This window comes from Vicugna pacos, chromosome 33 (genome assembly GCF_048564905.1).
Source record: "Vicugna pacos chromosome 33, VicPac4, whole genome shotgun sequence".
Lineage (NCBI taxonomy): Eukaryota > Metazoa > Chordata > Mammalia > Artiodactyla > Camelidae > Vicugna > Vicugna pacos.
Window position 1 is genome coordinate 20,307,717 of NC_133019.1, and position 23,381 is coordinate 20,331,097.

Here is a 23,381-nt window from a genome sequence, read left to right on the forward strand (position 1 = left end):
CACGTCGCGTTAGCTGTATAATGCTCATGCGTAATAATCTCCCTAAGGCCACATTCCAGAACTTTCCTTTCCTCCTTCTCTGATGATTATTAGCTTGAAAAAAAGCTCTGCTGATACTCACTAAAATGACAACTAAGACGCTTTTTTCCTTGTTCAGGAATAAAACATTCATCCAGGGTTTATTTTTGTGATTTATAACAATGGAGGCCATGCCAGCCACAGAATTCAGAACTGCCTGCAGATATATTTATGCTCTGCTTTAGAAGTACAGTGATTTTCTGGCTTTCATTTTGGTCGCCTACATCCATCTCCCGCTTTCATGGAGAGAGCAAAGGGGCGGGCGGAGCAGGATTGATGAAACCTGTCTTTAATCTACAAAAGAGTAAGGAAATTACAAAATCTAAATATGAACCCATTTTTCCACAAAAATACTCAATCTAGACTTTGTACATTTTTCACTATACAGTAGTTTCAGTTTTAGAAATTCTTTAGTTTTAGAAGTTAAATTTCTCAATAAAATCACAATAAAATGGTAAACTTATGTACGCATAAAACCACAATAGAATGGTAAACTTATGTATGCATAAAAACTAAATGGATATGATTTGGTCAATCCACTGATGCTTTTTGCAAAATTTCCACTTTCATATAATGAGAATGCAGTGAGGGCAATCAAATGTCTAAAAACATTTGACAGAAAAGTCCAAGCAAACTTGGACATTTCCAGGGACCTGGAGGCAAACAGGGTACCTTGCTTCTAAGGCTACTGCTGAACCTGACCACAGAGATAACAGAATTCTTCTGAGAATGCTTATGAGAAGTAGACCATTTAGATGGGGCTTCTACAATAAATTGTGCTGTAAAACAAATTTTAAAAATAGTTTTGAACTCATTCTAGAGCTATGATGTGATATGCATGACTTGATCGATGTTCGCTGAACGAGTATTGCTTGGTTCTTTCCAGTGGTACTGGCATCAGTGCCATCGATGGTGAGGTGCACCGTTATGTCATGCGTCCTTAAGGAAAAATAAAACGCTGCTAATTAAATCATGACGCAGCCCAATTTCAGTGAGGTGAGGGGAAAAAAATCTTACAAGTGATGAAATACAGTAAGACTGAACGCTGTTTATTTCTAAATTCCAGGCCATGATGTCTCTTCAGAAGAATCCATTGGTTGATGACAAAGAACCCGAAAGACTTGCAGCAAATCCCACTAGAGGATTCCCGTTTTCTGACTCAAACATTCCTATTCAGGTTAAGCCAGGTTGATTAAGCAATTCTATGTTATGTTATAGGTTGATTCCATCTGAGCAACTCACGTCCTGCTTAGCCTCACGGAGGTCCTCCCAGCTCCTCATTGCGTAGTCTCTCTGGGCCCTGGTTCCCTTCCCCTGTCACAGTCCTTCCAGTCACATCCTTACACAAACACAGGGCTCAACACAACTTTCTTACACTACAAAGACTGCTGCGACTATAAACATCTCACAAGAGACAAACACTTACCTACACAAAGAGTGAGGGAGTGAGCGCATAAATGCTTGGCTGAAAGTAAAGCATGGTCCAGTCCAAGCTCCGTTTTCCTACCCTTACATCACTTGATGTGACTTCACGTGATGCTGCTTCTTGAAAGGCCTGTTTTTGGCTTCCATTGTTTCCACGTCCTCCTGGTTTTGCATCTGTCTCCCATTCCTCCTCTGCCTGCCTTTTAAGTGTAACTGTTCCCCAATGTCCCATTCTCCACCCTTTTCTTCCTCTACACCTTTCCCAAGTGACTTTCTCTCTTGGGGGGCCTCAAACAAATCCAACAAATGACTTATCCAAGGCCAGACAGCCCATTGGTAGGAAAAGGTCTCGGCTCTTAACTCTGGTCAGTAAACTTTGTTGTGTACTTATTATGTTCAGTTCTTTCTAAGGACTAGAGGCACAAAATTAATCATACAGGCTTTGCCCACAAGGAATGGGAAATCTAGCAGATCTCTTGCATGGAATCTAGTGCCCTTTCCGAAGTCAATATAGAAGCTCTGAGCATCTCCAACGAAAATTCACTTCAGTCATGTCAAACAGAACCAGACCACACTAGACAAGGGATCCTAACCAATGTGTCAGTTTTATGGACTCTTCACAGATGTGTGACAAATTGATCATTAATTGCGTGAAATTCTTTTTTTAACAACTGGGGGTACATATTATTTATAGTACCATGTGTTAAGTAGACTGTTTTGCTAAGACGGTGCTAGGACTAGGTTAAGAGAGTATTAAAATTTACTATGAATTAGGAGAAACACGAATGGTAAATAAAGAAGTTTACACAGGCAACGTGAGACCCTAAGCACTCATCAATCCACTGTAATTACTGCTGATGCATTCACATTATTTGACACCTTTAACTCCTTTTAAGTGTGCCCTTAAAACTTGTCATGGACTTCCATTTGAACGTGACAAATAAAACACATGTAATCCCACCAACATGAGAAGAAAGCAAACAAAAAGGCAAAAATCCGTAAGGCTAAGGGCAACAGGAGAGCACGGGAGGTGTCGGCAGAGCTCTGGAAGCTGAGAAAGAGATGGACAAGTGGTAACTGACTTTGCCGAACAGACTAAGCCCGCAGTGAGGGAAGTGAGCCGAAGGCACTACAATTCAGAGCACAGTATCTCGGTCACGTTCAGGACTAAGGGATGAATAGCACTTCTAAAAGTGGGAATGCAAAACGAAGTCAACACAGACTTGGCTTAAAGTTTTCCTACCAGTTAATCAGGGCCTAGAGCTCCTTCCCCGCCCTATGAAAGTACGCATAACCCTCTCCATTTCATCCAAAGAGGTGAGATTAACTCTTGAAGAGGCTGAGCTACAGAGGTTCTGAATCTCTGTAAACAAGAAAACAAGACTGAGCTGTCGTATTGAATACTAGGAGGTTAAATGAAAGTCTGCATGATAAATGCGAGATTTATCCGGCCTTCTTCTCCTACCCAACTCCCAGAACAAAGGCAGCCAGAATACTGATCCTCGGGTTATTGGAGATTTACCCCTCAGAAGATCATCCACACCAAAACACATGTGGATCTCCCCTAACTAAAAATAATGGGAGTATAGTCAGTTATGACGTGTCAGTTTCTGGTGGGACATCACGCTGTGCACCAGAAACCGACACATTGTAAGTGACTATACTTCAATAAAAAAATAAAATGAAATGAAATTTACATTGCCCACAGATTAAAATTTAAAAAAAATAATAATGGGAGAACTGAGGAAAGAGAAGTCAATACATACAAGAGAGAGGTTAGGTATGAAAGTCAAATCTTCATTCTATAGTAGAAAATCAGTAGATCTGATACTTTTAAATATTAAGAAATAGCAATATTAACAGATTACTTAGAAGTAAGGTGGAACACACCAGAAGAAACAGCTAAAAGAATTAGAGAGTGTTCCTGAGAAGCAAACCTGGCATGGAGATGGACTGGGCCACTGGTCTGCTATTTTTCATTATAATGTTGTATAATTATATGATGTTTGAAATGATATATAAGTATTATTTTGATAGAAACAAAAAATTAAATTTAAATGAGATGACACACATAGGGTAGTGCATCCAGCCTCGTGAGGTCTAGTCCCCTCAAACCCTGTGAACCCACATTTTAAAAAAACAGAAAAAGAAGAAAGTAAGTTTCAAGGAACTAGAGCATCGCCGGCATCAGGTAGATGAAGTCAAAAAGCCCAGGTTACTTCCGAACGCACTGCAGGTTATTTGTTGGATCCAACACAGGTGAAGATGCAAGAGAAATATTTAATAGGCAAGTGGAAGAGTCTGAGTTGGCACAGGGTGACATGGTTCAATGTGATGTGTGCTTATTATCCAGCAGAATGTCAAAGTCATCTGACATAGTAATCATGAATTCTCCTTTTGCAACTAAAAATAATATAGATTTGATTTCTCTAAAGGTTGCTTTGGAAATGACAAGGACAACAGTATATTCTTTAACAAACCCTCAACTAGAGATCATATTCAAAAGAAAGCTGGGAACCCTCCTACACTGCTGGTGGGAATGCAGTTTGGCACAGCCACTGTGGAAAACAGTATGGGGAGTCCTCAAAAGACTAGGAACAGACTTACCATATGACCCAGGAATCCCGCTCCTGAGCATATATCCAGAGGGAACCCTACTTCAAAAAGACACCTGCACCCCAGTGTTCATAGCAGCACTATTTACAATAGCCAAGACACAGAAACAGCCTAAATGTCCATCAACAGATGACTGGATAAAGAAGAGGTGGTATATTTATACAATGGAATACTATTCAGCCATAAAAAACAACAACATAACGCCATTTGCAGCAACATGGATGGACCTGGAGAATGTCATTCTAAATGAAGTAAGCCAGAAAGAGAAAGAAAAATACCATATGAGATCGCTCATATGTGGAATCTAAAAAAAAAAAAAAAGAAGAACATAAACACAAAACAGAACCAGACTCATAGACATAAAATACAAACTTGTGGTTGCCAAGGGGGCAGGGGGTGGGAAGGGACAGACCAGGAGTTCAAAATTTGTAGATACTGACAGGCAAATGTAGAATAGATAAACAAGATTATACTGTATAGCACAGGGAAATATATACAAAATCTTGTGGTAGCTCACAGTGAAAAAAATGTGACAATGAATATATGTATGTTCATGTATAACTGAAAAATTGTGCTCTACACTGGAAATTGATACAACATTGTAAACTGACTATAACTCAATAGAAAATGTTAAAAAAAAAAAGAGAAAAAGAAAAAGCAAGCTGCAAAATGGAAAATCGAGATAGATAGATATTGCAGGGCTGTGATACACCCTACCAGCATCATGTAAGTTTCTTAAAAAAGAAATCAGTAGACACTGAAGTATATCTCACTTGGTTTCTTTTTAAAAACTCCCCCTTAAAAAGGAGCTTAAAACTTAATTAAGATACATGCAAATTTTGCTTATTAAAAAAGTGCTATAAGCTATAGATTTTATTCCAGGAATGTGATAATGATATTGTGAGTATATATTTTAGAGATATATACTGAAATATTTACAAGTGGTGTGGTATGGTTGCTGGGATTTGCTTCAAAATAAAATGGGGTGGATAGAAAGTAGGGCTAGAAATCAAACAGCATTGATCATGAGTTGATGATTGTTTAATACTGTGATCGATTATGTTATTCTGTCTACTGTCGTGTATATTTGAAATTTCCCAAATAAAAAAGTTATCAAAAAAAGGGAGCCGCCCACAAAGCTGAGAATCACTCTAAGTATACCAGGCATATTTTACAGCCAGGCAAGCCTAGATGATCACCTGAATTTGTTCATAACAGAAGGCAGAGGTGAACCTATTATTCTTTTAACAGCTTTGGCAAACTACAAGAACAATGCAAAGGAATTTGGTCTTTAACTCACACATTTCCATGACTGATTTAATTATCTTCAGTTCTCTTTAAATCCTCTACTCTAGGCCCCCAGTATGGTGTTTGGTATCATCATGTTTTAGTAATTACTTACTGAGCTTTTTTCTTAATGGTAAAAAAATGTAACAATGACATCTTAGATTCAGTGAGATGTGGTAGATGGGTTGAGGAAAAAAAACTGGCAATTAAAACATGACACACTCTTATAATGTTCCCTAATTTCATAAATGTTAAGATAAAGAAAACAATTTGACTCTTGGAATTGATGAAACACAGTATGTTCCCCCCAAAGCATCCCTTCTTATCCCAGCCCTTCATCCCCCTACTTAATCCATCTTGAGAATCAGCAGAATCGCAGAATATCTGCCTGCACAGTAGCATCCCTACCTTCTCCTACTTGTGCTCGTAATACTGATTTGAAAATACCACTTCTCGGTGCCTCTCCTTCCAACAAATGCTAAGCAAGGTGGCTTGTTCCAGAAGTACTCAGAGAATGAATGAGTATCTCCTTTCGTGCCTTTCAGAGTGCTCTGTACTCAACAGGTCCCAGTGACTGCCTCATACGCCAATATAAGCACGGACTTGTGCCGCGTACCAGCCAGGGTTTATTATCACAAGGAACAGAAACCAGCTTTGCCTGTTTCAGCAGAGAAGGGATTTGTTGTGAAGGTCACCCACAGAATCTCAAGAACTAGAGAACTGGGTTTAGAGGTTACGTAGTCAAAAATAACGCTTAGAATGACGACATAGAACCAGCCCAGGAAAGATACCTCCATTGCCCCCACCAGGTCCAGACTCCGGAGCTGGCTCTTCTGACGCCCCTGCACGGGTCAAGCGTGTTGCCAACCAAAACGTCTGCCACTGGGGCAGAGTCTGGGTCCACATCTATGATGCACAGATGTCTGGGAAAGGAAGCATCTGGCACTTTCAGCTTCTATGGTGAGAAGTGGGCTCTGTGTCAAAACGTGGGCGAGCCCCATCAATGTGAGAAAGGGGTCCAGAGAGCAGTGCTCAAGAGTAATGACAGGTGTCCACGCTACACAATAAACAAATACCTTTGAAAGCCAAAACACAGTGCAGACTAACAGAGAACACACAGAGCACACTGAGTGAACACAACGTCTGCCTTTTGTTTTTGTCTAATTTAGTTAGATGTACTGTGCAATTTTATTTTAGGACACGTAGACACATGCCTACTTTGAGGCTATTCAAAATACTTATTTTGGGGGGAGGAGGCAATTAGGTTTATTTATGTACGTATTTAATGGAGGTAGTGGGGATTGAACCCAGGACCCCATGCATGCTAGGCACATGCTCTACCACTGAGCTATACCCTCCCCACCAAAACACGTACCATTTTGAACTAAGAACTTCAAGTGTGATCTATAAGTAAAGAATATCTAAGTGGTGGTCACAGAGTAGATGTACTTATTTTAAGTGATGATTGATTAATTATCTAGGAAATAACCCTTAAGGAGAAAAGAATATGGATAGATATTCATTATTGATCAAGGAAAGACGTACAATAGTTATATGCTACATAAATGTTACTAAGCTGAATCAGACGTTGGCAGATTCATGTATAAGTGCCTGGGAACTCAACTGAAATTGCATAATCAGATTTAGGAGGTGCTTTTAAGGTCATGTGAGCCAACATCCTACCCAGACTCATATGAGCCAGGCACTCTCTCTTATTACATTCCTGAGAGGTGGCCCAAGATGCTTCACTTTCAGTATAGTATGTTACAGTGTCAGTTTCCAACCTTTTTGATATGGGCCCTGTGAATCCCAACCAAAGAAGGCATTAATTTCTTCTGTATTGTTGATTAATACTCAAGTGAACTAAAGCTAGTTTTTACAACTCGAACTGTTGTTAAAGTAGGACTTCCACTTCCCGTCCTGAGAAAACTAATTTTAGAAACTAAAGGAAGCCAACATCTATTCATTTTCAATATAACCTTAGTTTCAGATTTTGCTCTGGGCTGAGGGCTATGAGTTTAATCCTGACTGTCATCCAAATTTACTTGTTCTTGGAGCTTTGCTATCAGCAAACCTGATATGTGTATGGTCTAAGTGTACCTGAATCATTGATAAAATTGTAGAAATGTATATCAGGGTCAAGGGAAGAGCTCTGAAGCAGGCTAACAGAAACCGCCTTCTAGGCAGCTTTCACGCCTATAAACATTCTTTGGTTACAGCCGATCAACCCACCTATTAGATCACATCCCAGATCTCATTTCCGCATCTCACCCACAGTGATTACTCAAGAGTCTAGTTGATAGATGTGTCCCAGAAGGATTGTGTACATGTAAAAATTTGATGAGTCTAGCTCTATTTTCAATACTCCACGTTATCTATAATTTAAAGGAATAATAGAAGAAATATTTGATACAATGCAGAACTTTTTAGTGAACAATAACTATAACCCAATCCTTCTGTTCTGTAAGTGTTGATTTTCATGCACTGGTTCACATATTGAGCTACCTACACATTAAACACGAGACAATACATGAAAATCAAAATTCTATGTTAGGTATTTTAATACAGGCTTTTTAAATTATGTATTTGTGTGGTCCTATATTGGGTGCATATATTTACAATTGTTATGACTAATGATGTGAATATATATTTTAATTAAAACTGTACACCATTTTAAAGAATGTATGATTAAACTTCTCAATTAAAAACTATTAAGTTTTCTGCTAATTTAAATGGATTCTAAGACCAAAGAAAACCCGAAATTAAAATGTCAGTGTTCTATTGAAATATAGAATCTTCAGAAAATCTGGCTTCCAAATACTGAAGGGTAGAGCATTCTTATTCTTCTTCTGAAGGAAAAGGAAGAAATGTACTTGTATAGTACATTCATTCCAGAGATTGATTCACACTTAAAATATTTATAATGCCAAATGGTAACATAAAAAAATTTAGAGAACAGAGCTTATGGTATCATTGGTGATATCTGCTAAACCAAAAGGCAGCTGTGGGATAAATAAATTATTAGTTTCATTGTGAATGAAAGCTTCAAAACATATGGCAGATTTCACAGTCTACTTGTACAAGAGAAATAGGAAGGAGAGTAACAGTGGCTAAAGTAAGCGCTTACACCAAGCATTGTAATTACCCAATAATTCAAACCCAATAATCCCAATAATTCATATGGAAGCCACGTTTAACTGCTACGTAAAGACCTTTGAATCTGCAGTCATTAGCTTGCTTGAGTCTGATTTTTAAAAAGGGCTTAATAAGCTCTCCTTAAGCATTTACCACAGTCATCTTGCTTTGTACCAGAAACGCGAAAAGTCAAACACAGCAAATTGCGAATTTTTATGGCATCTGAAACACCACAGAGAGTACACAGACAATATACAGATTGTCTAATTACGTTGAGAATGAAGTTGTTCTTCCCTTAAAACAGTAGCAACAGTTAATGTTTATTTTATACACATAGATGATTGGAGTTGACACAATATTCTCTTTTTAATATGCCATATCTTCCACTTTACAGCACAGAAACTGATGTTTAAAATAAGACTTGCTTGTGGTCAGCGTAAGTGAGCCGGCGGGTTAAAGGCTCCTGGGACTTAAGAACGTACTGTCTTCGGGTTCTTTAAATTCAGAGTATTTACTGAGGACTTAGAATGTGAATTGAGCACACTGTCAAAGCTCTCTCTGGGTGACAGTCCACATGAGCTGTCATTAGAGACCACTGCAGTAAGGTTTTCTTAATAAGTCACATCCACGTGAAATCTCACTGAAAATATTAACTGTGGTCTAACTGCCTTGAGATTTTAGCAACTTCAGGATGTCCTTGATCACTTTTTTTCTCATATACTATCAGCACTGTAAGATAGGACATATTTGGCAGACACTACAAAGAGGAACAGTACAAATACCTGAAGAAAGCTGTTTTCTGCTCTATTCTAGGGAATAATCATTCGATAAGAAAGACCCTAATTAACTGCTTCACTGTACATTTTAGCATAGAGTAATTCTTATGATTTCAAGAACTTAAATAAATAAACCTAACTACCCCTCCCAATTTATTTAAAGAACTTATAGTAAAACAGGAAGTGGAAATTTAACCATACACATGGATACTCAAACACATGCGGCTTTTCTGAAGATGGTCCCTAGAGATAACTAGATTTGCTCACAAAAGTACAATGTACAATGGCATGCCAACAGCACTTGCTTGAGACTGGCAAGTTGGAATCTTCAGAAAATGAAGATTTTTCTGTTCTCTACATGGACTGCAGTGGTTTGATGTTCAACTTTCCTGGAAAATTCATATGCTGACCAACAGTGAAAGTACCGCTGGCTCTTCAATAACACAAATGTAAGTGTTTTTTGTAATTAACTGCATTTGGAACATCCTTAATAGATACTCGCTGGTGCTACAAGCATATGGTCATTTTCTCATAGTGTTATTTCTGTAAAATCTACATTCCTTCCATCATCAGAATCTGCTTCCTTAAAGATAACTGGACTAAATCAGAAAATGATTGCAATTTACTGTCGTTTCCTATTTGAAGCAACAGATTTGTTAAAACCAAAACATCTGCTTATTTCAGGAATTTGTGCCAAAGCTACTGAATATTGATGAGCATCTCAAATATTACATTTAAGTATTGTCTTTTTCATAAAAGGAACAAAACTTTTACATATTCTACTCCAGACTTGTTTGATGATGATTTTTTTTTAACCTAAGGAAACCAGGATGCTAGCAGAATAATGAAGGTGACCTTTGGGTATTAGTCAAAGGGCAGACCAACTGTATTTTAAAACGCAGTGAGATGAATTCACCCAAGAATTTACCAATCCTTGCACTGGACCCTTTTCACCTCCCTCTTCCATTCCCATCAGCAACTATTTAACATCCTTTAGAATCCCCTTGTCACTTCCCTCATTCTCAGGCTTCTCTGTCCTCCAACTGAGGCCATCAACTTCCAGCTCCACCCTACTAGGTATAAACCCATGAGTTTCTTTCCTCCTTGCCTCCCAGGATAAGATCTCACTCTCTCATTCAAGGCCAGACCTGTCAAAACTGCTGGTCATCTCACTCCCTGACTGGAGCTGCTCAGCAGAATTCAGTGTCCTTCCCAGGTTCCTATAGTGGACCCTGTAAGTCTCACATCTTATGATGTAGCTCCATGCTCCCACCCCGCAAGTCCCCTACTTATCTTTGTATCTTTTGGCACCTCTCACTAAATCTAGTAAGCAGGGGTGTGCTGAACTGCAACTACACACTTTCAAGCCTGAGTTATTTTCAACAACTTGAAACCAGAACTGAGCTTGACCCAGATTGCCTGCAGAACAGCATATGACTTCTGCTCCACTTTATTTTTTCAAAAAATAGTGACCCCCCAACAGAGGAATGAGAAATTCCCAGTGACTATACAGTTGCCAGATAAAAGACAGGCTGCCCCGTCAAAACTGAATTTCAGATGAACAACAAATTCAAAAATTTTAGTGTAAATATGTCCCAAATAGTGCATGGGACATAGTTATACTAAACACAGTGGTTCATTGTTTACCTGAAATTTAAATTTAACTGTGATGAGATTATTTTTATTTGCTACATCTGACAGCTCTACCAGTGACTCTCAAAATTCTCAGAGAAGTCAAAGAATGCTTCTTTAGAGCACCTGGAGGTTTGCATGCAAGATCTGCAAACTTCTCAATCAGCCAGATTTTATGTCTGTTAATGCAGCTGGCTTACTTTCTGAACATCTCAGTAACATACTTTAGGAAATGCTGTTTATTATAAAAAATTTTTACTTATTTTGCTAATTTCATAGAATTCCCTTCTAATACCATGTACCAATAATTTCAGCACAAAGAATATGGTAATGTTGCCCTAAATCTTTTAGAGAGCTGATTCTCACAGAGGTATTACTATGCCTGAGTTAAGTCTTTGCCTTTATGTATGAATATTAAAATTTTTTGAGAAATTAACTTTTAAAACACAATATGAGAAATAAATCAGTCTTTCATTTGGGGGGATTCCTTTTCTTCATTAGTCAAGCACAGTGAGGCACACTGCCTTCACTAAGTCTGGAGAGAAGCAGCCTGGCAAGCAGAGGTGATGTAATTGCAGTGGGTCCTTACTGGAAAAGCCTTCTCTGAATGTGAAATATCTGTAAACCAAACTGCTCCAGCTTCACCGTGTATGGGCTGGCAAGAGAAGAGTTACCTCTTTTAGCATCGTGCAAATCTCGGAGGCTCGAAATCTTGGTCAACAGAGGACACCCTCGCAGGTCGTTTAGAGACACACCTGTCTCACTAAGGGAGGAGAAAGCAGCTTTCTTCTGCAGAGGAGTACCATTTTAGAGTAGGAACTGTTGTGAACGTCGGTTTCCTGATTAGTGGCGATGGTGCAATGGAAGTTAAAACCCAAAGTATAAGGAAAGATGACTTACAGCTTGTTCCAATCCTGAGAATTCCCTACCTCAATTAATCTGTTCTTTCAGTGTTCTTCACAGTGATTACAGAAAAGACGTTCATTTCTTATTCCCAGAAAGAATTTGGGAGAGATAATTGCCTTCCAGTGCAGAGGGATACAAGCGTGTGCCTTCCTCAAAATTTCAACTAGACCGATCTCAGATTCAACTTCTAGGCAGAGAACGACTAAGTCTGCTGTAACTACCTGGTGTCATAAGATGATAATGAATGAAGCCGTTTATCCCAACATAAGCACACTACCTGCTTTCCACCATTTTGGCAGCTCCAGTTAAGGACGTTTGTCAGGCTCCCGGCAGAACACGCACACACTGCAGAGAAGCAGAGCAATGCCTGGACGTCTGCCCAAAACTCGTCTCTCCGAACGACAGGCTCAATTTATAGTATCAATCTAAAGCTCACTGAGAGTTAGCAGAGTCTTTTTCCCAGTTGGTACAGGGAAGGGATGAGATTTGGAAAGCTGAGGCACAGAATTTCTACCTGCCTGTGCAGCGCAGAAAGGCTGACAAACCTATTCATTAAACTTGATCTGAAGCAACCAAGCCTGCGAGGTCGTTCCTGAAATATTCATAAGGTGTGTTACCGGACTCGCCACTTACAGGTTGAGCAGAAATACCGTAAGTAGGAGAAGCCAGCACCCACGCTTGGGGAGGGGGGGAGGGGAAGCACAACCGCACACCCTCCTCACCACCACACTTCGCTGTTACGCTTTTTAATACTCGGCCAGCCGTGGCTCTCCGCTCGCCTGTTCAGTCCTACCTGCCTAGGAACGAAGGATGCTCTGTAAGTGAGGAGTTTCCCGACGGGAGGAGGAGGCGCCGCGCGCTCGCCCCTCAGACGGTGCCCCCGGGCCCGCAGTGCGAATGACCCCCAGCTCTGCGGTCCGCCAAACCCAAGTCCTGCCCTGCCCCAGGAGCCGAAGTCCCCGGGCAGGGGACCCCAGGACCCGGACCGGCCACGCGCCCAGGCCAGGCCGCCTCTCGTCCCCGCCTCCCACTTCGGCCTCCGCCAAGAGTGCCTCCTCCGGAGCCCTCGGCGTTCAGTCGCTAGGTGACCCGCGCCCTGGCCAGGATGCAAACAGCCTCTCAGGCCGATACTCGCCCTTCGGGTGTTAATTTTGGGGGGCAGGATAGGGGAACAGATTTGGTCCCGGCTGCCCACGGAGCCCCTGCACCGAGGTAGCGTGCACTTTCATTCCTGTCCCCTCTGCCCACAAGCCTGGCATTTCTGCAGCGCCCCAGACGCAGCGCAGCTCGCACGGTGCCTCGAGTCCCCGCCGCCACCTCTCTCCCGCTCAAGGGCATTCGCCCCTCGCCCCTCCGCGCCCACGGGGTCGGGCCCCGGCGCCGCTCCCCACCTGGACTCGGCGGCGGCGGCAGCTCAGCAGGTCCGGGCACGCGGCAGTCGGGTCTCCATCGCCGCCCTCCCCGGGGGGCCCAGCTGCGCGCTCCGCCGCGCCGATGCACGCGGTCGGTCCCCGGCGCGGAGCCTGGACCCGGGTGGCCGCGGCTGCCGCACTGGCTGCGGGCGCGGGAGGGGCGGGGGCGGGGCAGGAATCTGGGTCGCGCGGAGCGGAGCAAGCTGGGACGGACCCCCGGCGGCCGGCGGCGAGGAGGCGACCGAGAGCAGCCCGCGGAGGGCGTGCGGAGGTTTCCCTGGAAGCATAACGCGGGCGGCCACTGAGCATGCCCAGTGCAGGGCCGCGGGCGCGCCGCGGGGGAGGGAGCGCGGCCCCCAGCGCGGGAGTCGGAGAGTCGGAGGGGACAGGGTTAAACCTGCGGGCACGACTGCCGGGGCAGTGGGGGAGCAGGCTGCGGTGGCCAGCTTAACTGCTCCCGGGTCGACCCCCCCCACCACCACCATCGCCCCGGAGGCGCGGGGGACTGGAAGATGGGTGAACCTCGGGAGACTTGTCTGTGGGATTCCCGAAGAGTCCTGGAATAAGAGGGCAAGGGTATTCCCCACTCCCTCCCCAGAGAATTGTTCACAAGGCTCGGCTCCCACCTCCGCGGCCTCACTGAGTGCCCCCCCCAATCCAGACACCCACCCCTCACCTGCTTTCCTGTGCCTGGGGACCTCTCCCGCCGGGATGCCCGGGCAGTCCCCGCCTCTCACGACTCCTGGACCAGTCAGTCGGGTCAAGTTCTCAAAGAGCCAGCTCTTTAATTAGGTTTGTAATTGAGAGATCGAGTCAGTCCTCCCAGGTTACATATCTGCATTTCAATCAGGCTTCAGAAACAATACCTTAACCTTGGGGTTAATTATAATGGATGAATTATAGACACTGTGGCTTAGAGCTATTTGGGGAACACTGCTCCACAGTACAATAGGACCTGGCCCAGAACCCACTTCACACAGACACACACACACACACACACACACACAAACACACACACACACTGCAGATCTGTGCCTTTATTTTGTTTTCTATTTCATGTTACTGAAGATCGTTTTTCTCTCTAATTAAAAAGCTTCTTAAGTTAGTAGCAGCATAGGGTAGGAGAAATACATTGACCTTTGAGATTCACCTTGATTTCAGTTTCATTTATCACCTCAGTAGTTTACCCAGCTATTTTGCCCCTCTGTTACCTCATCTGTAAAATGGTGGGTGGTGATTCCTGTCTCTCCTGACTATTGTGAGGATTAAGTGAGGCAATGAATGTGGAACCCCTGTTACATAGTAGTTGTTCGCTAAATAGAAGTATTTGCAGGTTCCACCTCCATAGATCTGTTTTTATGAAAGTCAGGTTAGTGATAATCTTTAAATGGTGAACATTTCTTATGTTCTCCCCTTAATCTTTCTAATTTTTTATTGTCGTTAGAAGCATTAGCCAAATTAAAATAATTTCAGTTTCTTGCATTTCCCTCTGGTCCTTCTTTCACAGCTATTCCATAAAGTAAGGTGTACTTATATGGAAGGAAATTTATTTTCCACTAATAGTGTGCACATTTTAAAGTAGCAATGTTCAAAAAATGAACTTTTCATTAGCCCCCAAAGACCATGTTTTTCATAATGTTTGCCTTTCTTCTTCTTTTTTTTTTTAATGATGTTCCAACCTTTCTGGAATACTCTTCTCTTTCCATTCCACTTCACAAAGTCCTACTCATTCTTCAAGCTCAAATGCTACCTTCCTTCTGAAAGCTCCCCAAACCCCAGGGCAGAGCTAATGCTCAGCTTCCAGAGCACCAGAGCATACTGATCTCACAGCACTTACGACAGTCTGCTCCTACTGTTTAAGCAATGTGAAACAGTTTACCGAGCAACTGTTGTGTGCAGGCACTGTTCTGGGTCTGGGCAAACAACAATGGATAAGACAGACCAGGTCCTTGCCCTCATGGAACTTAGAATCTAGTTTGAAGAAGATAGGCAGTAAACACCTAAAAAATAATCCCCAAGGACACAAGTCAAGTATTTTTGTCTTTGTGTTGTTTATTGAATTAATCTATATGGTCTTGATTCATTTTCACAAAAACATCAATAAAAATATTAATATGGGTCCTAATTCAAACTACATGGACGTGAGTCCCTGCTAGTTTGTTGCTGAATCAGTGATTTTTATCCCTTTCATCTGATACCCTCAGCTAACTCCTCCAGGTATGTACCTGCTATCCATATGATGAATGGAAGGAGATGGAGGAAGCCCAGAGTTTAATCTTCACACCAAATAATATCTTGTTTTAGCTCAAACTACAACCTGTCATCTATAAATTAGTATTTACTATTGCTTCTTTCAATCCACAGCAACCATCTTTAAAAATTTTCCTTTTCACCTCCTCAACCCACCATGTTTTAAACAATGGACATCCAGCTCTCCCCACTGCACCAGAGAAGAGACCACTGAGCACCATCACGCTAAGAATTAGCTCATTATTGGAAATATACCCTCCATACCCTCCTGTCCTTTTCCTAATCAGCCTCACCAGAGTAGATACTGTCTTCATTCTTGAACACTCGTCTATACCAATAGTCTGTTCTCTTCCATCTTCATTCCATCTCTTCTGGCTATCACCAACTTTTCTCTCTTTCTCTCATCTCTCTCAACTAATCCTTAATCTTCTAATAGGAATACATACAGAGTTTGTTAGGGAGACTGACTTGATCCTAGTGACCTTTTAAGATCTCTAAAAATAGACTAGTATAAAGCTCCCAGAGTTTTAATGAAGAAAATTCTTTGGTCCTTTCCCGTATCTGGCCATTTCTCTTGTGCTTCATCATGGCTGCAGTTACACCTGCCACGCTGTAGGTATACGAAGATGCAACACATCATGCTCTGCTAACTGAAGCAGCTGTCCTAAATATCCCCATCATCAAGCATCTTTTATCTTTTGGTAGAGTGCTAGGTACTCTTCAAGGAAGATTACTATGATACGTAGCTTTGTCACAGGCAAACAAATAAAGCATTTCCCATCAGTTAACAAACACTGGAAAAATACAGCTAATAGACAATCTAGTAGGATGATATACAGAGAGGGTTATAGAATTTTAGGTAATAGACTTGTTGGAGACTAATATATACTTGAATTAATCCAGGAAGTCCTCATGGGCTTCCAAACTGGCAAGGACCCATGCCCAGGTCGTTTGAAGGCAATCGATTGTTTGAATGAAGGATGTAAATTGCTGGGTGACATTTGCCACAGCAATGTTACGTAATGTTCAAGCACCAGGAAAGTTAAGGGAAGTTAAGGGACCTGGACTTAAGCCCTTTCAGTTTTCTCTCTAAAGTGAGGATGATAATAATAAAATAAAGACTATTTACCACTTGTTGTTGCTGGCAGGATTAAATTAGTAAATGATTTGTAAAGCCCTTAGCATAGTGTTTGACCCATAGTGGCCCATAAATGTTAGCCATGAATCCAGCTGCAAGATTTCTGGGTAAAAAGCCTATTTAACCGTGGGGTCCACAGGGTAGTTGAAGAAACTGAGATCACCTAATGTAGTATTTAGATATAATGAGTGGAGAATCCATGAAGGAGGAAGTTGTGCCTCTGAAGTCTGCCCAAATTGCAGCAGTGGAGCAGAGGAGGAAGGGAAGACATGGGAGAGGCTGTGCTCTGTCATCTGTTTGTACTCCACGTCGGTCCATTACAAGTGACACAGAGGTTGGGTCTTTTCCAGACAGGTGGCTCTAGTACTGAGCATCATCCTAAGGAATTCATTTGAATAAGAACTTCCCACCCAGAGGTCTGTTTCTTTAGCAAGGTTAGATTGAGCAATGGGCAAGTGGGAATTTCCTGCCTGGATTATTTTGCAGGTGGAGTGGGAGTCATGGCCCATTTATTTATATTTAATCTAGCTCTGGTCTTAAGTGTCGTGACTTGAAGAATTGGTAGTAGAAGATGTATGTATTGACTTCATAAGGAAACCTCTGGGCTTAAAAAAAGTATTAGGCCTTGTCTAATTTTGCTTAATTGTTGTGTAAAATTTAGAAATCAATATAAGACAACTCTGTTTTCCAATAGAATGGATTTTACAAGCCTATGGTGTCCTGGATACAAAACTGAAGTGACAGTTGGATCTAATATGACTATTAATATCTATATTGATAAAGTTGTGACTGAGGTTATGTGAGAGTTATTCATTCTGCTAAGGATGCTTTAAACAAAATAAACTAAGACTCTTAGACATGCTGCTATGGCAGCAGTCCTCAAAACGTGATCTAGAGAAGGCTTTCCAGTGGCCTAAAAACTGGTCCAAAAGGCAATTCATTTAATAATTATTTACTCAGCGTCTAGTATATATAATGCACTATCTTAGATATTGGGGATTCAAGGATAGATAAAACACCATCCATGATCTTGAAGAGCTCATGTTCAGACAGAACCAGAACCATTTCTTCAAGGTTGGGAAATGTAACCAGCCTACCAAATGCATAGAAACAAAAACAGCAAACTAAGCAAAACGAGGCCACAGAGAAAAGTGTTCCAAATGAAGGAACAAGATAAAACCCCAGAAGAAGAACTAAGTAAAGTGGAGATTAGGTAACCTACCAGATAGAGTTCAAGGTAACGATCACCGAGATGATAAAAGAACTCACAAGAACAATAGATGAACAGAGTGAGAAGTTACAAGGTTTTAACAAGGAATTGGAAAATATAAAGACAAACCAAACAGAGATGAAGAATACAACAACTGAACTGAAAGAGATGAAGACAGTCTAAGAGACCTCTGGGACAACATCAAGTGTACTAACATCCACAAATTGAAAAATGCATCTGCTGAAAATTAAGTCACTAGATATGACCTAAGATCCATAAAACTAAGTGGGAAATACCACTTGCTTTGTGAATGGCGCTGAACCAGACATAGCTCCATATGACGTTATTTCTCTTCACAGTCAAAGCCCAGCCAACTAACTTCTTGGATCTCAGTATTGGTGTTAGGGAAGTCCAAGTGTGTGAAATATGTTAATGGTTTGTTGTTGATCCTAAGGTTGAAACCATCCTCAACAATGTTTTGGGTGGAACAGTGGAATTGGCTATCATTGCTGATGACATCATGAAAGACTGCTGAAAATTAGAACTCATGGCTCTGGTGGTCTGGCCTGAAGGAATCAGTGTCCAGGAGTCTCAGAACATGCGTAACATCCAACTCCCTGTTGCTTCTGGCATTGACTTGGAGGATGCAGTCAGGAAGGCTATGGCCAGCATGGCAAGGAAGGCAACACCTTTCTTCCTAATCCATTGTGGATACAAGTCTCCATTCTTAGAAAAAGAGGCAGTTCTCATTAGTAGGAAAAAATAGTTTTCCATTTGGGGGAAAAAAGTCACGAGGGTCAGGAATCATACGGAAAAAATCTTAGAATATATACTTTTTCAAGAATAATATCTAATTACCCCAAATAATTTTGATCTCACATACAGTTTTCATTATAATAATGACCTATTTTCCTCTGTTATATTCTTTTTTCATGGTAAGCCTGCCAGTGAACAGCATTTTGTTGACTTTTGGGAGCAATCTGTATGGCCAACGTGGATAATGTGAAAAATTTGAATCTGGACCTAGTTTATTTAAAAGAATTCTGCTGGCCATGTAGTCCAGAGTTTTAAAAAAAAAGAGAGAGAGAGAGAGAGATCTCAGGCAAAATTACATTTAAAACAGGTGGTTTGGTCATATTAAACTATTGAAAGGGTACAACTGAAATTCAGCTGTAATAAGTAGTTATAACAAGTGGTTATTACATAGCAATATTATAAGTTTCTTTTCCAACACATATTGTGAATTCATTATTTTACTCCAAAATATTTTCCAGTGAAAGATCCACATTTATCCCACACATGTATTGTACCGTGTGCTTTAATCTTGTACACACTATTTACCTTACCATCAACATAAAACCTAAAGGCTTATTTGTGTCTGTGGAACAGAAGGGTTTTTATTTTTTTATTTCAAAACTGAATAATTCTGATTCTTCAAAAATCTATACAATTAATTCACTGTCAAGTGAGACAGCCCTGAAGATCAAGTTTGTTATAGATGTTAGTGCTTTAAATTTATTCTTTCTTCAGAATCTACCAGCTTGTTGTTGAAAGAAGGGAAAATATAATACAGAAAGCATGGATTTTTTTTTCATGATATTAACGTGGTGCAGAAGAATTTGGTTTAGGTTTTTGTTAAGATGGATAAGGTATTCCTCTGTCCAGAATTTTCTGAGATTCTCCAGATCTCACATATTTTCTTTCACTGTCAGATTGTATTTTAGACGGTGAGCTCAATTTTTGATTCAGAAAATGTTGCCATATACACGGAGACATTTATTCTACTAATTTCATATATAGAAACTGAAAAAAAATGAAGATTATAATGATATCCTATTTTTCGTTCCGCATTTATCAAGTGCTATGTGCTAAACCCTGATGGGCAATGGAGACAGAAGAGAAATAATGTGGTGCCTGCCCTCAAAAATCTCTCAGCCTAGAAGCAGAAAAAGTCATGGAAACAGGTGAATTTAATGCAAACGAGTAAGTGGTAAACTAGAGATAGGGACAGATCTTTTTATGGGAGCCCATTGGAAAGAGTGTCTCTGATATATCTTTCCTTAGTATGTTCAGGAATTTCCTACAAACAGTAAAAATATTCCACTGAAGAGCGTGTCTCCCCTTGGCTCAGTGGTATGTCACTGCGGCGCCCTGTTAACAGGCAGTACAGGCATGCAAACCGCGTTAAAGTCTGTAGCTTACAGGGAAATATAAACAAGATCTTGTAGGAGCTCAAGGTGAAAAAAGAATATGAAAATTAATGTATGTACATTCATGTATGACTGAAAAATTGTGCTGTACACCAGAAATTGACACAACATTGTAAACTGATTATAACTCAACGTAAAAAAAAAAAAATGAAGACGAGTCTGTAGCTTCTCACTTCATGTCACCCTGTATGTAAAGGTGTTAGTCAAAATATAGAGCAGCCTGGAGTGGTAAGCCTTTAAAAGTCTGACCTTTCAGATCTCAAAATTCCACAGGACAGCCGGCTTAGAGTACCTGTTCTTCCCTTTGTTTTGCAGAAAGGGCATTCTTCTGTGAAGCCTCTCTGAAACTCAAGAGCATTGTCCATAAATTCACAATTCATTCACTTCTTTTACTTAAGCAAGCATTTCTTGCATGCCTGCTGCAAATAACACACACTTCTAGGGGAGATTTCACACATTCGGGTACTAAAAAATCAGTTATAGCCCAAGGATGATGATGATGATGATGATGATGATGATGATAATAATAATTCCCCAAGATCATTATAAAATAATGGTTAAAAATAACTGACATCTCCACATTGTTCTCACTAGGTACCAGGCACTGTCATAAGTATTTCACATATTAACTCAACTCAAGATGACATGGGGCACTCACAAGTCTCTCACTTAATTGGTTTCTGTGGACCTGGGAATAAAGAAAATGAGGGGGAGGGTATAGCTCGGTGGTAGAGCTCATGCTTATCATGCACGAGGTCCTGGGTTCAATCCCCAGTACCTCCATTAAAAAATAAATAAATAAAACTAATTACTCCCCCCCTCAAACAAACAAAAAAATTAGAAAAAAAAGAAAATGAGAAATTACAGTTGAACATGTGAGGAGAGAAAGTGCTCGCTAAAACATCTGTCTTATTTTTTGCTAAATCACTTCAGCCAGTATCTCCTTAGAATCAGTATGGAAGGACCTGTTACACGTAGCAGGATTATGAAAAAATTGTAAAGGCAGAGAAGCAGCCAGTGATGACTGGGAGAACTTTTGAGGTTCTGGGGACACAAGCAGTGAACCAGTGTATCTTTTAAGATTTATAACATCTATTCTTTTACACAAGTAAAAAGCACATGTTAGTTACACAGAATAGAATTCAGTTATATTTTTCCAGTTTCCTGTGTTGTTGGACCCAAGTTTGTGTGTGACACACAGTGAGGCCAAACAAACATCAGAATTTGGAGCAGAGAAAGGTTTATTGCAGAGCCAATCAAGGAGAATGGGGCGGCTCGTACTCTAAAGATCTGAACTCTCCATGGTTTTGGGGGAAGAGTTTTTATAGGCAAAATTTGGGGAGAAGTCTGCAGGGTGTGTGACCTTCCTCTGGTTGGTTGGTGGTGAGGTAACAAGATGGTGTTCCAGGAATCTCGATCATCAGCCTCTGGTTCCAAAAGTCTGGGGTCCACGTGCTTGTGCCCAGCCTGAAGTTTCATCCTCCACCTGGTGGGGGCCTTAGTTTCTATAGAAGAACTCAGAGATACGCATCAGATTGTTAACGTACATCCCTTGAGAGCAACCAGGACCCTGTCCCATGGCTCCACGATTGTTTCTTGACTGCCCTTCCTTTGTTTGTGCATTTTCTCACTCCCCTAATTAGTAATTGTTTGAACTTTTAGAACTCACAGCAGGTCTAGGAGGCTGAAACCTTTTTTTCTACAAATAAGAAATGGGGGACCTGGAAGGGCTTGTGTATCCAAGTGGGCCCCACAAAGTCCAGGTCAGTTTCAATCCTCCTTTTCCTTTTAATTTAATTTTTTAATTCAGTTTTTTTCCCCAAAGCTCCATGCTCATCACGGCCATCAGGGCTGCCCCCGGGTAGCCCTCGCATACCCGTTCTCTCCTTTGAGCTTATTAGCTATCCTGGGACATCAGGTTCATGTCTGTTTTGTAGCGGAGGAACCTGAGGCTCAGAGCGGTTGTGGAATTGGCCTGTGCCAGCACTTAGCTGGGGGCAGAGCTGAGACCCATATCCCTCAACCACACCTGTCTTGCTCCAAGCTCAGAACCCGGGTGGCTTCCCTGCTTCTCCTTTTTCTGTGATACTCCTCAGCCTTCAGGGGAACCAGTGTTGGACAAGAAAGGGATGGCGTTTGGGGCAGAGAGGTTGATCGTAGACTTGGCAGAGGAAGTCAGGTTTAGCGGACTTGGTCTCACCTTTTCTGCTCTTGTCTCTAGAGCAAAGCTCTGAGTGACTCCGGGCTGCTCATCTGTGAAAGCAGACAAGTGTTCCGAAGTAAGAAAGTAAGCGGGGAGCAACCAGGAGGAAAATAAAAATTGCAATATCAATGCCATCACCTTTTCAACATCCCAATGCTCAGTCAGCTTCAGGTGAAGGATGCAAGCCACAAAATCATCCACAAAGTCTCTCTTTGATTCTTTGTTGTTCTCATTAAAATGGCAGAGAATCCCAGTAGAGGATCTCCTGGTAGCTCAGTCCTAATGGGACATAATTCATAACGTCATGGTTATAAACATGAGTGACAGACACTTGCCTCTGTAACTGGAGACTTTGCTAAGAAATCTCCAGTGCACCTGGTTACGTGGAGAGGCCATCAAAATTGTGGTGGATTTTTTCATTCTAGTAGTTGAAATTGGGTTTTGCTGAATGGGAGGAAAAGGACCATGAATAGTCAAACAGTATTTTTGCATCAGAATCACTCAGGTAAGTGATTCCAAATAAAAATTCCAGAACACCACCTAGGCCTAGTGAATCAGAGTCCTTGGGGACACAGCCCATGCATGTATTTTTTTTAAAAACTCCCAGGTGGTCCTAATGTGCACAGCTGATTAAGAGCCATGCACTTAGGAGACAAGCCAGGTTCTGTAAAAGCACTAACTGCAGCTCATTTGTTTTATATTTTATAAAATTCTTGCAATAAAATTATAAAATTTGTGTGTTGCCCGAGGCTAAACACCCTAAGCAGGCCTATTGTGGACAGACTAAGATGTGGTTATCTCCTTTCTTTGCCTGAATGAAACTAGTGCTTTACTAGTGAGACAGGGAGAGGGCAGGGCACAGCCATTCAAGGAACAACACAGCCATTAACACCAGCAAGGCAAAAGATTCGACCCCCAGTAGGCCCCAAGGCTAAACATGGTGGAAGATTTGACTTCTTGTAGACCTTGAGCTTCATTACACCCCCACTGTCACACACTGGCATGATGGATAACAGGCCCAAGGCACCACGGCAGTCCCGAGGCTAGCCACGAAAGGTCAAAGAGTGGGAAATGGCCAACTTCCTGGGAATCCCAGCCCCTTC

The 23,381-nt window shown here is 41.4% G+C and overlaps 1 protein-coding gene and 1 non-coding gene across 6 annotated transcripts in view; one reads left to right on the top strand and one right to left on the bottom strand.

Annotated features, from left to right (window-relative positions):
• The window catches only part of ELMOD1 (ELMO domain containing 1), a 75,599-nt gene extending 61,581 nt beyond the window's left edge, over positions 1-14,018 (bottom strand). For 2 of the 5 annotated variants that reach the window (XM_072953932.1, XM_072953935.1), the window contains exons 1-2: positions 13,944-14,000; positions 13,247-13,544 (exon numbers count right to left, since the gene is read on the bottom strand). The gene's annotated coding sequence lies outside the window, so the exon portion shown is untranslated. Of the gene's footprint in view, positions 1-13,246; positions 13,545-13,943 lie in introns of all 5 variants that reach the window. The other 3 variants (XM_072953936.1, XM_072953933.1, XM_015250897.3) reach the window with 2 other exon arrangements.
• Positions 14,019-20,785: 6,767 nt separating this feature from the next.
• TRNAD-AUC (transfer RNA aspartic acid (anticodon AUC)) lies at positions 20,786-20,858 on the top strand. Its single transcript has one exon. It is a non-coding gene; the product is annotated as a tRNA-Asp (tRNA).
• The last annotated feature ends 2,523 nt before the right edge of the window (positions 20,859-23,381 follow it).